This window comes from Meleagris gallopavo, chromosome 2 (genome assembly GCF_000146605.3).
Source record: "Meleagris gallopavo isolate NT-WF06-2002-E0010 breed Aviagen turkey brand Nicholas breeding stock chromosome 2, Turkey_5.1, whole genome shotgun sequence".
NCBI lineage: Eukaryota > Metazoa > Chordata > Aves > Galliformes > Phasianidae > Meleagris > Meleagris gallopavo.
The window spans coordinates 11,116,576-11,132,281 of record NC_015012.2 but is presented as its reverse complement, the minus strand read 5'-3'; the positions used below and the strand labels follow the sequence as shown (position 1 = coordinate 11,132,281).

The following is a 15,706-nucleotide window of genomic DNA, read 5'->3' as shown; positions in this document are numbered from 1 at the left end:
TAAATTGATTGCAGATGGCAGCTTGTACTTCAAAATCCTAACTGTCACAATCTTTGAAATAAAAATAAATGAAACATTTTGTGAAATTATATTGAGCTGTGTTAAAAGTAATGAAGATTATACAAACATAGGTCTGTTTGTCATTTATACACCACCTTCAAGCATGACAACCAAATCTATTAGACAATACTACTCTCCGTGGAAGGTGGTTATTTTGTAAGTTCAGGATGTACTGCAATATAGAAGGTAATCTATAGTCTGAGTGCTGCTTTATCTAAGCCTCGAGAAGGTCTCTGAATCTCCTGCAACACAGAACCAGGCATGCATGTACTTGATTCTCTCGCATACAAAGAGGCAACATGGAAACAAGATAGAACAGTTCTGTGCATCCTGCTTTGCACATCTTTTTATATTAGTACATTCTTGACAAACGTATGAGAGATCTACGAAAGACAGACGCTTGTATGGTTTGAATTTTAATTTGTCATAGTACAGCGCAGAACGGCAAACAACTGCATTTCTTACTAAACAACTTACTAACATACGGAGATCATTACAATGCCACTAATTACAACTCGTTAAGTTCTAAATTTATGCAGTTTCACAATGGACTTGCAGAGATTCCCCATTTCAGTTATCAGAGGTTTTGTAAGACTTTATAAAATAAAGAACAGAACAGGCTTCCATCCCGTGTCACTCTAACTCCTTCAGACAATGTCTGTTTCCAGTAGAGCTGATGGTGTTTGATGCTGATGGAAAGGGTTTTGACTAGGTGTCTCTTTTAGGTGTTTCCTGAAGATAGAAAGAGCGAAAAAGCCATAGGTACTCATTTGGGAAAAGGAGATGTTTTGGCACTACACTTTAGGGGAGGTAGTGAAGCAAACAGGAGTATGAAACTATTAAAGTCTAGCCACTCTTTTGTAAAATATAAAAGAAGAATAAACCAAGAGTAGCGAGTGATTGAAGGAGCAAGAATGGAGGACTTTCAGGACCACAGAAATCATTAGAAATCTAGAGCAGGAGTCAGTGCCCACAATAAGATGCAGGAGCAAACTGAGAAATAGCATTGCTTCTTCTATTAAATCTTAAAATCTTTATATGGAAGAAAGTTACTAGAGAACCTCCTCTCTATTCTCTCTTTTAGGCAAACTTTTCAGAGACAAGCAGTCCTTGCCATCTGGCTCGGAAAACTTCATATCTTTGCTGTGAAATCCTTGCTAATGATGAAGCCGCACTTACAGTATCCCTTCTTCAGAAGCAGAAAACTTGGGCAACTATTCACACACCAGTCAAGAATCCCTCCTGCCATGAAATGCCATGAGTAACCAGACTCAGTTCAAGACATTAGATGCAGTGTACATTAGACAAAGTACATAGGAAAGCTGTCAGAAACTGAAGTGGTGTATGAGGGAGAAGGGGTGGAACTGAACTGTTGCTCAGTTGGCTAGAAAAAAGGTTTTCGAGCAATAAGGGGAAGACTTGGAGGAAGTTCAAACTGGGGTCATTTGCCTTTTGTAACAGATGAGTCTGAAATCCCATGAAGACTGGTACTCCGAAGCATAGAAATTCACAGCGCTACTAAAGCCTCTGCAGGAGGACAGCAGTTTAATACCACATCTTTCTCCCTAAGAGAGATCTGGTTCAAATCCTATTTAAGAAACTGTTTAGCTTTACACTGCCTGGTATTTTGGTCTGTAGGTTTAAGCTTTCTACACTGGAGCTAAGGTCAAAACAGCAAAAATAGAAGTTCATGGAGAAAGACAGCAAGGGTTTTGAAGGCCAGGTGAAGGGAAGGACTGCAGTGACAGCTAAACAGGCATACATACATACTTACACGTATTTCCATGCCTTCTGTGGCTCAATCCATACCCTTCCTCACCTCCCACTTATTGGGAAATGACATTCTGGATTGCAAAGAGTGTAACGCAGCCTTCAAACAAGGAAAGAGATAGTTCTGAATGCCTCCAAAAACTTTGCTTTAAACCACTGTTGCATTGGTAGACTTTTTTTCTGTATATTATTTCTCCTCCCATTTTTCTCCAAGGAGACATAATTCAACTGATGGTAAAAATTACTTTGACCAAAACATTTTCTGATTGTATTAAGCTGTAGAATAACCAAGGAATACTGAAAACCACTATTTTTCATGAAAATACTTTCCAATTAAAAACAGACAGCACATTCTTTCTTAATTTGCAATTGTTTCAAACAAAGGTTGCCTTCTGCCATCAAATTCAAAAGACACTTTTTCATTTAAAATCTGTTTTCCAAGTGAAAAAGAAAAGAATTGAAGAAAGTACACACTTAATGCACTGAACTGCCCAGAATGAACAACATAAAGGAGATATTTTTGTGAGTAGAGTAGATTTAAAAATCTAACTCCTGTTATGGCTGAGACCTGACAAGCTTACAGAAATAGTCAAAGAGAATTTATCTTACCTAATTTTCAAAAAGTTTTCCTCTCCAATAGTATTTGCATGAAATCTGAACCTGGGACATCATACCGTTAAAATCAGGAAATGAAGAGTAGTACTTTTTTGTTATTGTTTTTTGTTTGTTTGTTTGTTTCAATTCCAGAGGTAGTAACTTGTGCTCTTCCTCAGTAGCCGGTATGCTTTGGCAATTGTACTCTCAGGTTTTTCTTGTTATTTCTGTGATATCATTTTAGTATCATCTGAAAGGCTGCATATTATGTCTGGTCAGCTGAGTCCAGCACAGCAGCTAAAAAAAGTAAAACAGAAAGTAGATCAGAGGCTCTATAAGCAGACAGGGAATTCAGGAGATATGGGTAAGAGCAGGCAGAAAATGATCCACACGAACATACAGCCGAGCAGAGGAAAGACTAAAATAAGGTATTTGTCAGCTGACTCCTGGCCTACTTTTTTCTACAGGACCACTCCAATAACTATCTCATGTTTTCCCATAACAGCTCAGAGGCTGAAAACATTGCCCAGAGGAAAGCCATGTAGTAAGTGCTGTGCACAGAGTCAGACCCAGCACAGAGGAATGGCACATTTACTGATTTAGTTGGAGTACTCAGTGACTTACTGACTGTTCTGGCCCTCTTTATCACAGGACTTCTGGTCTTTCAAAATCTTCTATTGTTTCTAAAACGGCCAGCAACTTTCCCCAGCATTCCAAGTATTGCTTTTGCACGCTGGAAAAAGAGAGAACATGTTTGATAGAGACTGAATAGGTCAGAGAAACATAAGAACAGTTTTAAAAAAAAAGTTCCTAAATCAAGATGTGACCTTTAATTGAAAGAGGCTGCACTGGAAAGTTTCCATTCATTATCAGGTTTTCTTCGTATCACATTAAGAGCCTAAAAATGCATTTAATTTTCAAGCAAAAGTTTGGAAGATATTTCTGAGTTCACATTAGATGAATCAACAAGATCAATGGGCTACTTCTACAACTAGAATTTAAGATTTTTCTTCATAGCTGCTATCTCATTCCACCTCTAGCAGTGAAGGAGTGGAAATGGGGAATACATTGGGTACTGTAATTAAGACTGTTTCATCATCCCTGCTGGTACTCTTGACACAAGACAAAACTGCCCCACTATGCTGACTGAAAAAGGGGTGGTTGGTGCTAGAAGATGGTTTCAAACATTTGTGATGGATGAAAGGAAGCCCACAGCCATTAGCACTGTTGGAGACACAATTCTTATTATGAACACCATCTGCAACATGGACATTTTGGTCTTTGAAGAAGGAAATATGGAGCTGCAGACCACCAGCAGCAGCCTCGAGTGGGTGGAGCAGGGAGGAAACATACCACAGTAGTAGCAGCCACAGGATTTGTGATCAATAGGTAGGAGGATGGATCTGAACAGGATGTTGTTTGGTTAGCAGCCATACGTGCCCTTGGACATTTGAAGCACTACACACTTCACTATGAACAAGGGGAAACAACAATTCTTGAAACATATTTCTGCTCTGAATCAATTCCAGCCATTGTAACAAATCATGTAGAGATTTGTGTCTATCAGCAGCTGGTCAGAAGCCTCAACAGCAATCAGCAAGAGAAAGTGACATTAGCAAAATCTGCAGAAAGACTAGGCTCTGTTGCTGAAAAAAAATGGTAACATTTGATTTCATTTAAATGTCCTGAACATCCTGATACCACCAGTGAAGGAAGAAAACTAAAACAAGACAGAACACACACGCAATTCATACCAAGGATAGAGGTATAAAGGAGCATACAAATAACGTGGTTCATGTTTCAGGCACCAAGAACTCTCTCTTGCAACAAAGAAGCCTCTGAACTGCTAAGGGAAGAACGTATCTAGCCCAATTACATGACCTAGCACAGGCAAGACAGGCAGCACAATCATCAACATCAGTAGTGTTGCAAAACAACCTTCCAAGCAGCATTAAAAGCATTACCTCCTGGAAAGGAATAATTATGGTTGGCCCCACCTCTTCCATGCTCATGTTGGCCTTAGTAACAGCCACAAGAAGACAGCACTGCCAGTGACAAACTTATCAATGACAACTTCCCAAAAGCTGCATTTCAAACCACAGCAAATATTAGCCCATAGAGCTTGTGGTAAAAGCCTATGACCTAATTGATGGGGCAGCTGATAACATTGTATCAGCATGCTGCTGTATGTTTTCTGGCTGCGTTTGGACCCAGGAAGGCCACCTTCTCACTTTCCACCAAAAGAGAAGGACCTCTATAATTTTACTGCAAGATCAAAGGGAAATGGGAGTAAGATATACCAAAAATTACGATGTTAGCATCTTTCATATCATAAAATGGCTTAGATTGGAGGGCACCACCTAGTTCCAACTCCCCTGTCATGGAAAGGGTTGCCAACCACTAGATCAGGCTGCCCAGGATTCCATCCAACATGGCCCTTAATACCACCAGAGTTGGATATCTACAGCTTCTCTGGGCAGCTTGTCTTAGCGCCTCTCTGCTTTCTGAGTAAAAAATTTCTTCTTAACATCTAACCTAAATCTGCCCTCTTTTAGTTTAAAGTCATTCTCCGTTGTCCTAACACTATCAGATTGCATAAGTCAGTCTCCCTCCTGCTTATAAGCTTCCTTCAAGTATTGGAAGGCTGCAACTAGATCTTCCCAGAGCCTTCTCTTCTTCAGGCTAAACAAGCTCAATTCCCTCAACCTTTCTTCACAGAAGAGGTTCTCCAGCCCTTTGATCATCTTTGTGGCCCCCCCTATGGATCAACTCCAACAGCTCTTCCTCCTTCCTGTATTAGGGGCTCCAGATCCAGATGTAGTACTGCAGATGGGGCCTTCCAAGGGCAGAGCAGAGGTGGACAATTCCTTCTCTTTCCCTGTGGGCCATTTCTCTGTTGATACAGTTGGTCTTCCAGGCTGCAGAAGTGCATTGCTGGTCATGTACAGCTTTTGGTCCAACTTTTGGTCCATGAGGATCCTCAAGTCTTTCTCTATAGGGCTGTTCTTAATGAGCTCTTCTCTCAATCTGTGCTTGTATCTGGGATTTTCATCATCAAAGTTCATTAGATTATCATGTGCCTACTTTTTGAGTGTGTCCAGGTCCCTCTGGATGGCTTCCCTCCCTTCTATTGCATCAACTGCACCAGTAAGTTTGGTGTCATCAGTAAACTTGATGAGAGTACACTCAATCCCACTGTCTATGTAATCAATAAAGATGCTGAAGAGCACAGGTCCCAAGATGGACTCCTGGAGGACATCACCTGTGACTAGCCTCTATCTGGACGTAGAGTCATTGACAACAACCCTCTGGCTATGGCTATCCAACCAATTATTTATCCACTTAGTAGTCCAGCCTTCACATCCATCTCTCTTTAATTTAGAGATAAGGATGTGGTGTAGGATGATGTCAAAGCCTTGCAAGAAGTCCAGGCAGATGAAATCAGTTACTATTCCTTTGTCCACCAATGCTGTTACTCCATCACAGAAGGCCACCAGATCAGCCAGGTACGATCTGCCCTTGATGAAATCATGCTGGCTGTCTCATATCACTTCCACATTTCATATGTGCCTTAACATCTCCTTCATTGGCCTGCAGTTTTGCAGGTCTTCCATTCTCTGTTGTTTTTTTTTTTCTTGGGTTTTCTGGTTCTCTCAGCATTCCTCTCTGCTACTGAAGGTGTAGAGGAAAATACCACTTGTACTCCCTGTACCATCCACTAACTGCCCCAAGTTCCCCGTCCTTTTGATAGCCCTCAGGCTTCTCTCAGTGATCTTTTTTTATTCAGCACTAGTTCCTCAGGGAAGAAAGAAAACTTGTTTGGAATAGACTGCAGAACAGAAATATATAACGCAAGATTCACCCATAAATTAAGTGGTAGGTTTTCTAGTTTTTGCTATTCTTTACAAAAGCACCAGTGGGCAGGTTTGCAATTGCAGCCTCTTTTCTCTCTTTTGGTGTGGCTTCCAGGTTATGAAAGTCAGTAGCACATGAGTCAAAAGTTTGCATTTTATTGCTCTCTGTTCACACCCAAGGGTTCTAACCTACACAAATATGCCAACTTGGTTGTGGTCTTTTGTTGACGTTGTTTTTCTTCAGTACTTCTGGACCACAACATTTTCCAGCAATGAATTTAATCATTTGGACACATACCATTCCAGGAGAATCCAGTCTGAATTCTCACTGAATTTCTCTGGCACTTCCTATATCACCTTTCATAAGAAAAATATCTTCCACTTTTCAGTTCACTCTTCCCAACTGCTCATCATAATATTCATCTCTATTATAGTATTCATCTCTATTATCTCTCTAATACTGATCTCTATCAGCAATGCTCAGTTGTTTTTTCCTCAGGTGCACATTAGCACAGTTCATCTATCCTCATATAAAGACCATGCTATAATAGAGACAAAAAAAGAAAAAGAAAAAAGCTTTTCTTTGCATTTTTTCCAGTTCTGCTGCATCTTTTCTGAGACAAGGTAACAAGGACCACTTAGTACAATTCAGATGCTGGCAGACTATGAGTTTAGACAATAGTTAATAACATTCAGTTTTCTTCTCAACTCTTCCTTAACAATTTCTAAAGTGATATTTACTCCTGCTGAGCACAAAACACTGTTCACAACAATCATTGTTTTGACTGGCTTCCAGGACCTCACCCTTGATGTCTAACATTGCTGCACCATGTGAAATTAAGATTATTCCTCCAATGTGTATCACTCACTTATTTTGGTACTTAGCCACTGTCATGAGATCTTCCAGCAGCTATTTTCTCTGACAGCTTTAGTTCTGTCTGCATAACTTACATCAGAAACAACTTCTCTCACTTTGATATTTTCTCTTACATCTGTTACCTTCCCTTCCTTCTTCCTGCCCCACAATGCAACAAAGCCAGCAACAGCACATCAACAATTCTAACATAGAAATTAAGCACCAATCCAGCTATTCAGTGCTACGTTCTCATCAGTCCTCAAAGGTTGCTGCAGTACAGACTTCAGAGTCCACAGACTAATAATGTACCTCCATCATAATTTTCCACAAAGAGGCAAAGGTAAACAAACGCCATACAAATAAGACCTTATTTTATCTACCCAGTCTTACACAGCTTTTCGTAACAAAGCCCAGGGCTAGAAATGACCACATAGCAAAAAAAAATCAGGAAAAAAGTTACATATATATGAGAAAATTTACAAGTTTTGACATAGGAAAAGGATCCAAAGGATCAACATCACTTGCCAAAAGGCAATTTGTCTTCTTGTGTAATAACAGCTGCTAATGGGAAACACACTCATTACTCCATCACTGCTGGCCACCAGAAGTGGATTCACATACAACCACCAGCATCCCCAATTTCACTTAGAGCCAAATCACCTAGGTTGAGCCTTCATTGTTTCATTACTCAACTGAAAATCTTTTCTTACTTCTGAACAGAGGACTAGCATTTATAATTTTGGTTTTTGACAAATCAAATTCAATTAAGTGACAGAGGCCTTGGGGTTGTTCCTAGGCTCATTTGTTTCATTAGCTTTTGAAAATACAAAAGCCCATGGAGCTGTGCACTGGGTGTCCTGCCAAGAGTCCCTCGGTTTTGAAGGCCTCAGGGCACTAAGAGGAAAACTCCCATCAGTCTCATTGCCCAAGTTGCCAGTTGAATCTATCATGACACTTTATAATTTAGATACCATCAACAAAGTTTAATCAAAGTTAATTCACAATTTCCTGGTGCAGAAAGAACCACAGGGAGCCACGCAAAGTGTGCAGTTTCTTGGAATTAACTTGAAGAAATCACTTTTCACACACTAGGGTCCGAGGCACAGCCAACCATTAGCAAGGGTCCAGTAATTCAGCTGTCTAAATGCCTAGGAAAGAAGCCAGAGATTTTCTGAAGTTTGCTTTTCCTCATTATCTATTACTAAGCAGCACCTAGTCTATCTGCAGCAGCTATGTAGAATCTGCCAACCTACCATAAATTTCCTTTTAAGCAGCTGCATATATTTCACGACTATGTAAGGCAATAGGAAATGCTCATTTGTTAATGATATACCGTGTCCTTTCCAAGTTTTATCAATTCTATTAGTTTTCATTTCCTTCCAGAATATGGTTCAGTGTAAAAATTCACATGGTCAAGGCATTATCTACAGAGACCAGAACTAGGTTTCTAGCTTCCAGCCTCCCTGAGTTTGCAAAATTACTTACTCCTTCAGTAAACAGCTGAAAAAACAACCAAAAAGTGTAACTTTCGTTAGTCGTTTAGGAATATTCCTGACCAGATCTTTTATTATTGGCCTTTGAACCCATTTTTTTATTTTATCACATGCTTATTTTCAGAGGAGAAGTCGTATAAGTATCTATAGTTTGCTGAAAAGCATTAGGATTTCCTTTTTGCTTTAGTCTTCCCAACTGTATCAAGAACCATGAGAAAGGATGTTATAATTACCCCTGCTATGTTACAATAACTATGGGTCTGGGTGACCTACAAAGCTAAGAAAGAGCAAAAACAGTTGAAGACTTGTCCAGTGTTGGCCCAATGCAACTTCCTATTTGCACGTAGGATTCTGCCTGTATTACATTTCTCCTCTCTGGTAAGTAAACTATGGGAAGCTTCTTCAGTGCCTGCAAAAAGTATCAGTTCTAAACATTACTTACGGTTTGTATGAATGATTGAGGATTTGAACAGGGCACTGCATAAGGCTCTGGGTCTGCTTCCCTTCTAGAATTATGGTCTTTTCTTTATGGTGGTCAACCTGACTGGCATGTATATTTATTATCCATCTTATAAATTATAGTATTTTAATCAAACAATGCTTATTAACTGCAAAACTTAGAAGGAATAATGATACACTTGCATTATATCATATTGCTAAATTCACATTTCCAAGTCTATCTATTTACAATTTACCATTTACAATTAAAGTATTAACATAAACAACGCTGCAGCATTATTGTATTTGTAACATTGTTAAATTAATGTTACAAACAATAAGTTTAACTGGAGCAAACTCATTCTTCCATTACTTGCTGACTTCTGAGATAATTGGAAAGTGATCTCTCTTACTTTGACCAGTAAACATCTGTATATTCAGGAGTACTTTGCAAGCATTCAAGAGGTCACTAAAATCTCAGCAGGCTAGGAGAATGCTGCTTTCTTTAAAGGACGAGATTTTTGCTGGTTACTACTGTGAAGGCTCAATCAAGTCAGCAACTACAACAGCTCAAACCACGTGTGCTGTGAGACAGATTACACCCACTGATACTATGAGTCTATTCCAGCAACATGCTTGGTTGAAACATCTCAGTACCGCTATAACGCAACACAGATCTCAAGTGGCCAAGTACAAATTCATGTTAAAAAAGACATCTCTTAATCTCTCCTTATCACAACTAATACCTGGGCTGAATCCATTGCTCTCCTGAGGTTCTTGCTTGGTACAAGTGTCAGAGTAGCCATGCTGAACAAGACCCAGCTGTGGGAACTAGCAGAGGCATGTTCACCTCCTGGGCACTCTCTCAACTCAGCCAAATGAGGGAACAGACTAAGGATAACATCCAGTGCAACATGGGAGAGGTGTATGCACTATATTCCTCTGTGTCTTGCCAAGACAGCAGCACCCATAATTAAAGATATTGCTCATCTAAAAGGAAGTTTCCTGAGCATGTGCATTCAGACAGAAGACCATGCCTTTACACACACTCAGCTCCAAACTGCAGAACTTCCTCCCTTGTCATAGTTGTCTGTTTGTTTAACAGTGGTTTTTGTCCCATTTGGGACAGAAAGATTTTGTGGTTTTCTTGGGTTTTCTTTTTTATTTAAGAAGCAGAAGTCACTGTTGATTATTTATTTATACTACCTTATTGCTCTCATAAGCCAGGTCCCCATTAGCTGAGTTAATTTTCTAGAGTTTTAGACTGGCAGCTGTCCCATTATTCTGCAAAATCTTTGACAAGGGGAATATGTCAGAGACATACCAACCCATTTTTAAGTATCAGTTCCCACTTTGAATTTCTTTTAAAGCTTTTGAAGGAGAGCAATGCTGAAGCACAGATGGCATCATTAAAAGTAAACATTGGCCAGGATACAGTATAAATACCTTACTGTGCCATCCGTTCTAAATATAGGGCTAAATATAGGATATACCACAGTCAAGCCAATTGCATGCTATGATATTGGTTTACCTTTTAATGAGATCCACAGTCTTACTTTAAAAAAAAAAAAAAAAAGGAGAGAACTGTAACATGTGATATTCTAAATTTGCCAGAGTAAGGCACCGATGTTTGAATGCTAATTATTTGGATTAGGCTTAAAACTGCCATTTAGGGAGAGCCTGGATGTGTGATTCTCTTAGCCACAGTCCTTCCAAGCCTCAAGGGAGACAGTATTATTCAATTTATTAAGCTGGTGACAGCTCCTCAGCAAGCTGACCTGAACTAGCATAGAGCATAGCACACAGCTCCCCCTGAGAGGAATCCCAAGCCAGTGTTGATGTCTACTTCCTCCTCTGTCCCAAGGTAACTGTGGAAGCAGTATAAAGCACAGCAGTATTACTTCCGCACACAGGCTGATGAGAATTTTAAGCACATAAGTGATCTAGAAATGTTAGTGCTGAGGAGGAGGGAGCTGGAACACACTAAATCTTACAGTTTTAATGTATTCCTAAAATGTAATCCCATTCTATCATCCTACCTGACTTAATATCTTACAGTACACTGTAGGTATCAGCAGTTCTTGCTATAACCAGTAGGTGCTGGTTAGGGTATGGTTCCCAAGACCATCTGGAGAATTAAATACGTCAATCTTCAAGTTACTAGTGGGAACCAGCTACCCCACTGCCTTATATTGCCTTGAGAAATCTTTCCCCAGACATAACTTCTGCACACTATGAAGTCTAGTAGTCCACTGGTAACTGCCCAGTCCTTTGCCGATGAATCCAAAAGAAAATACATGAGTTCACAATCGCTGTACTGATGATGTCTTTCCCTTGTGATAGAACATCCTCAAACAATACAGAACTTCTGCTTCCATATACTAAGGCCAATCTTCTCAACATAAATATTTCATAATTTTAATGTGCAGAGATAGAAAGCAGGCATTTTCTCTTCATGTATATAACCAACTATCAGTTTGACTTCTGGCTGTGTGAAATTTTGCTGCTCTAGAGACAGATATCAATGCAAAATAAAAAGACTACAGAGAAATTTCTATTCATGGCAGAACAGGAGTTGCCACCTAAGACTTTCAGTTTAGCAAAACAGCCAGTCCATTATTTTCTTCTTCATAACTATTCCTTATGCATTTTATCTGCTATGCTAGATGACTCTCCAGGGATTAAGGAGTTATGTTTCATTTTTCACTGATCCTTAACAAAATACTGCAAAAGTTTCTACAGTATAACAGAAGGGATGCTGTCATTGTTCCAAGCATATTATATTTTAGACTAGCTGAATAACCTTTGGGGAATCAGAATGCTGAATCACAGATAAAACATTACATACTCTTAGCCATTAAGCCATATTTACGCAGAAATTCATTCCCTGTTTTGGAATGGGGTTTTTTCATCTGTAGAGAAAGGGATTTTATTTTCAGCTGGGGGATAAGATCAGCTAAAAATCTCATAATATTTTCTTCCCAAAATACAATTATTTTCATTCTTCCCTTCCCATGTGCTTCACAGACACATTTGGTCTCATCAGAAAGGTTTGTTGATGAGACACTACTGCAGCAGCAGAAGGAAGAAGGGAAAAATACTAAAAACTAGCCCATATTTCACATCACTGTCTCTCCTCCTTGATCTGGTTGATGTGGGATAGTGGGGGTCACATAACCTTTATTTTCCCCTGCTGTTCCAGCTTATGTCACTTGCCTAGATTGCTTTGCTGCAACAGTGAAACAAGCAGCAGTACACAAACAAAATCTCAGGTTCAAGCTCTTCTTGCAAAGAAGTCCTGCAAAGAACTGAGCAGTGAGGAAGGGTGAGAGCCTTCGTTAGCACTTCTGTGCTTCTTCACACTGCTAAAACTACAGCAGTGTCAGATCACGGAGGGCAGCTAGAACCCCCATACCTAAATGTTTCTAAACGGCACAAGGATATTCATCCTTTTAACCATAACAGCCTGACCCTTGTTCTTGGAAACAGGGAAATGAAACGTTACTTAAAAAGACAGAATCCAGATCTTATCCTGACAATAATTAGAACTCTGTAAACATCATTTGTTTTTGTGAGAGGTATTTGAGTATTTGTATCTTCAGGTACATCTCAATTACCTTCCAAGTAATCACAGAAACGTAGGGTTTGGAAGGAACTTGTGGAGATCACAAATAGTCCAACAAACCTGATAAAGCAAGTTCCCTAAACTAGATTACACAGGAAAGCATCCACATATGTATTGAATATCCTCAGAGAAGGAGACTCCACAATCTCTATGGGCAGCTTGTTCCAGTGTTCTGTCACCCTTTAATTAAAGTTTTTCCTCATGTTTATTTGGAATTTTCTACTTTTCAGTTTTTGCCCATTGCCCCTCGTCCTGTTGCTGGGCTCTGCTGAAAAGAGCCTGGCCCCATCTACGTGACTCCTGCCCATTGGATATTTATAAGCATTGATAAGATCACCCAACAGCCTTCTTTTCTCCAGGCTGAACCGTTCCAGGTCTCACATTTTATTTACTAAAAGCTATTAACACAATTTCAGTTGCTGCATCGTAAGTCTTTTATTAGCTAGCAGATTTTTGCAAATATTTAAATAGGAACACCCATTCAATCATTAGGTTGTTGATCTTTTGAAGATCTGGTATGAACTCCAGCAAGTCACTTAGTATGTAATTATCAGTGGTGTTTTAAACACCATTGTTAAGGAAACCAAAGATGTTTTCTGCAAAGATTTGGGTTCTGCCTACAGACTTGTTTCATCATGAGCAAGCAGAGATTGTCAAGATCTCCACAAAAACAGATCATGAAAAATAAGGAAGTCACATACCAAGCTGCAGAACATTAGAAAATACTTAAAGATAGCAAGGCTTGAGTAATTATCTAACAAAAACTTTTACATCATTTGTGTCATCAAAAGTAAACAAATATAAGCAAAAATCTGAAGGGCCAGTAACACGTGAGACAAGTGTTTGCTAGAGTACTGAAGCCCTGATAAAACAGAGAAGAACGTAAGCATCCCAGCCACCCAGGCAAGGCAAACCATAGCAGCAGAGGAAGTTGGAGTAATGTGTTCAGGCCTTACTGCACATAAAAAATGAGCAGAGCCATACAGACTCCCTCTTCTGTGCTGCCAGTGATCGCCCCATTCATTACAAACTGAATGTGAATTCTTTGAGGGAATGAAAAAGGGAAACTTAAACATTTGCCTTGCACTATGATACAGATATTTGTATTTCACAAATGCAAGATTAATTCCCACTCCTTCAATGCATTTCATAATCCTGAATCCTGAAGATGTCAATAATGCTGCAATGAAAGTTAAGATGGGAGTTCTACCGTCTCATCATCAAATCCTCATGTGTGAGATCTTTCCACCCCTTTCAATAGTAACATGAAGGATAAAAGAAACAAAGACTAGCACGTGTGTCAGAACAGTCTCCTCAAACCATGCATAGGTGGGTTTCATTCTGGAGAAATGACTGTGAAATTCCACAGCTATTGTTGTGTAAATGTTAAGTATATCACCTCAAAAAAATGCTCTCATGTTTAAAAAAATAAAAATGCAGCAATTTGACCCCAGCTGTGGTTACTCAGTCACTTTTTACTCCAAAATCAGATTCAGCACTGATGAGCAGGAACAATTGCCTCTGGCTGTTACAGTTATGAAAGCTGTGGTAGAAATACCCACTTTCTTTTTACAAGGAAAGGTGTTCATGTTTCTCACAATTGAGGAAAAACTGAATCTGCACAACTCTATTCAGATATCAAAACTTTGATGGATATTTTCCAGGGTCTGACAAAGCCTAAATCATCAGGGGAATACCTCTTTAGGGATGTGAGAAAAAAATCAGTAAAAAGACCCCTTCTACTGTAAGACAGATAGTGAATTTGAATCTATCAGGGCTGCTGTGTAGTGCTTAGCTGCAGATTTCTTCCCTAAAGGTACAAATGACTTGCTTTATGCAGCTCTAACTAGCAGGAAGGCACTCAGTTCTTTGCTCAGTATGAGCAGTTTCTCCCCACTTCTGCTTCTTCACTCCCCACCCCACTACCACACACAGCAAAAGAGAGAAAAAAGGAAAAATAGTACCAGCTTATTAAATAAAACAAAACCGAAGCTGTACAACTGCTGTTTTTAGCCCCATTGGAGAAGTCTTTGTCTAGTTTTACAGGTCTAACATGTGTCTGGTCAAGTTCAATTTCTGAGGAAATCTAGATGGAAAACAATCAGGTGTTATCAACAGTATCACTGGAGCAACATCAAAGCCCTGCCTTAGTGCATGAGCCTTGATGCTCCCCAGCTGCTGCACACAGAATCCAAGGAGAAACTCCAGGATCTGACAGAGGTTGCAAGACACCTTGTAAAGATGGAGAAAATTAACCAAGCAGGTGTCTAGCATGGCTTGTTTCTAGTTTTAAACCGTGAGGGGAAAAAGAAAAAAAAAAGAAAAAAGAGTGTACTCAGTAACAAATGCTTTTTAAAACCGAAATAGCCACAAACAAGTATTTTGGAGATGGCTTCTGGTACTAGCCACAGCTGGACACAAGATTATGCCCAATTCCTCCTCCAGTTCCACAGGAGGAATTGAACCTCCTTTGATGACTCAAAAGAAACGAGTACATACTGTAACTGCTTATGAATTAGGACTTCGTGCAGAGGTTGTATGCCCTGCTAATTAGATACAGCCACAATTAACATGCCTCTGGCAGTTGTCAAATCTCAGGAAGTTTGATAGTAGGGCTCTCTATTACACTCCTGTCTCTGACTCACTGTTGCCTGGCCAATTCAGAACACAGTTTTACCTTGAGTCACAAACAAATGGGCAGGAATGGTGAGGAATTGCACAGGTCTACACAGGAGCAGACAGATCTGTTTGCTGGCCAGGTGCTGGAAGACGGGCAATCTTTACATCCTATGCTTTTCCTTGGGCAGTGAAGGTAAAGTATGAGTTGACATTTAGCCAGCAGCCCAAAGGATCCATCCCCTAAGTATAGTGGGAGACTTCACAAGTGCAAAAGATCCATTTCATTACCAAAAGCAGATCCTTGTATACTAAACAACACATCTTCCTCTCTTCCATATGTCTCCCATCTGAACACACAGCAGACATAATCAGCTCCAGCTGGGACATTTCCTGTTCC

At 39.7% G+C, this 15,706-nt stretch overlaps 1 long non-coding RNA gene across 1 annotated transcript; it reads right to left on the bottom strand.

The window, feature by feature from the left end:
* Positions 1-314: 314 nt before the first annotated feature.
* Positions 315-3,153, bottom strand: LOC104909530. The gene is made up of 4 exons (XR_792385.2): positions 3,049-3,153; positions 2,440-2,721; positions 1,835-1,930; positions 315-792 (listed from the first exon to the last, which is right to left on the bottom strand). It is a non-coding gene; the product is annotated as an uncharacterized LOC104909530 (long non-coding RNA).
* Positions 3,154-15,706: the final 12,553 nt, after the last annotated feature.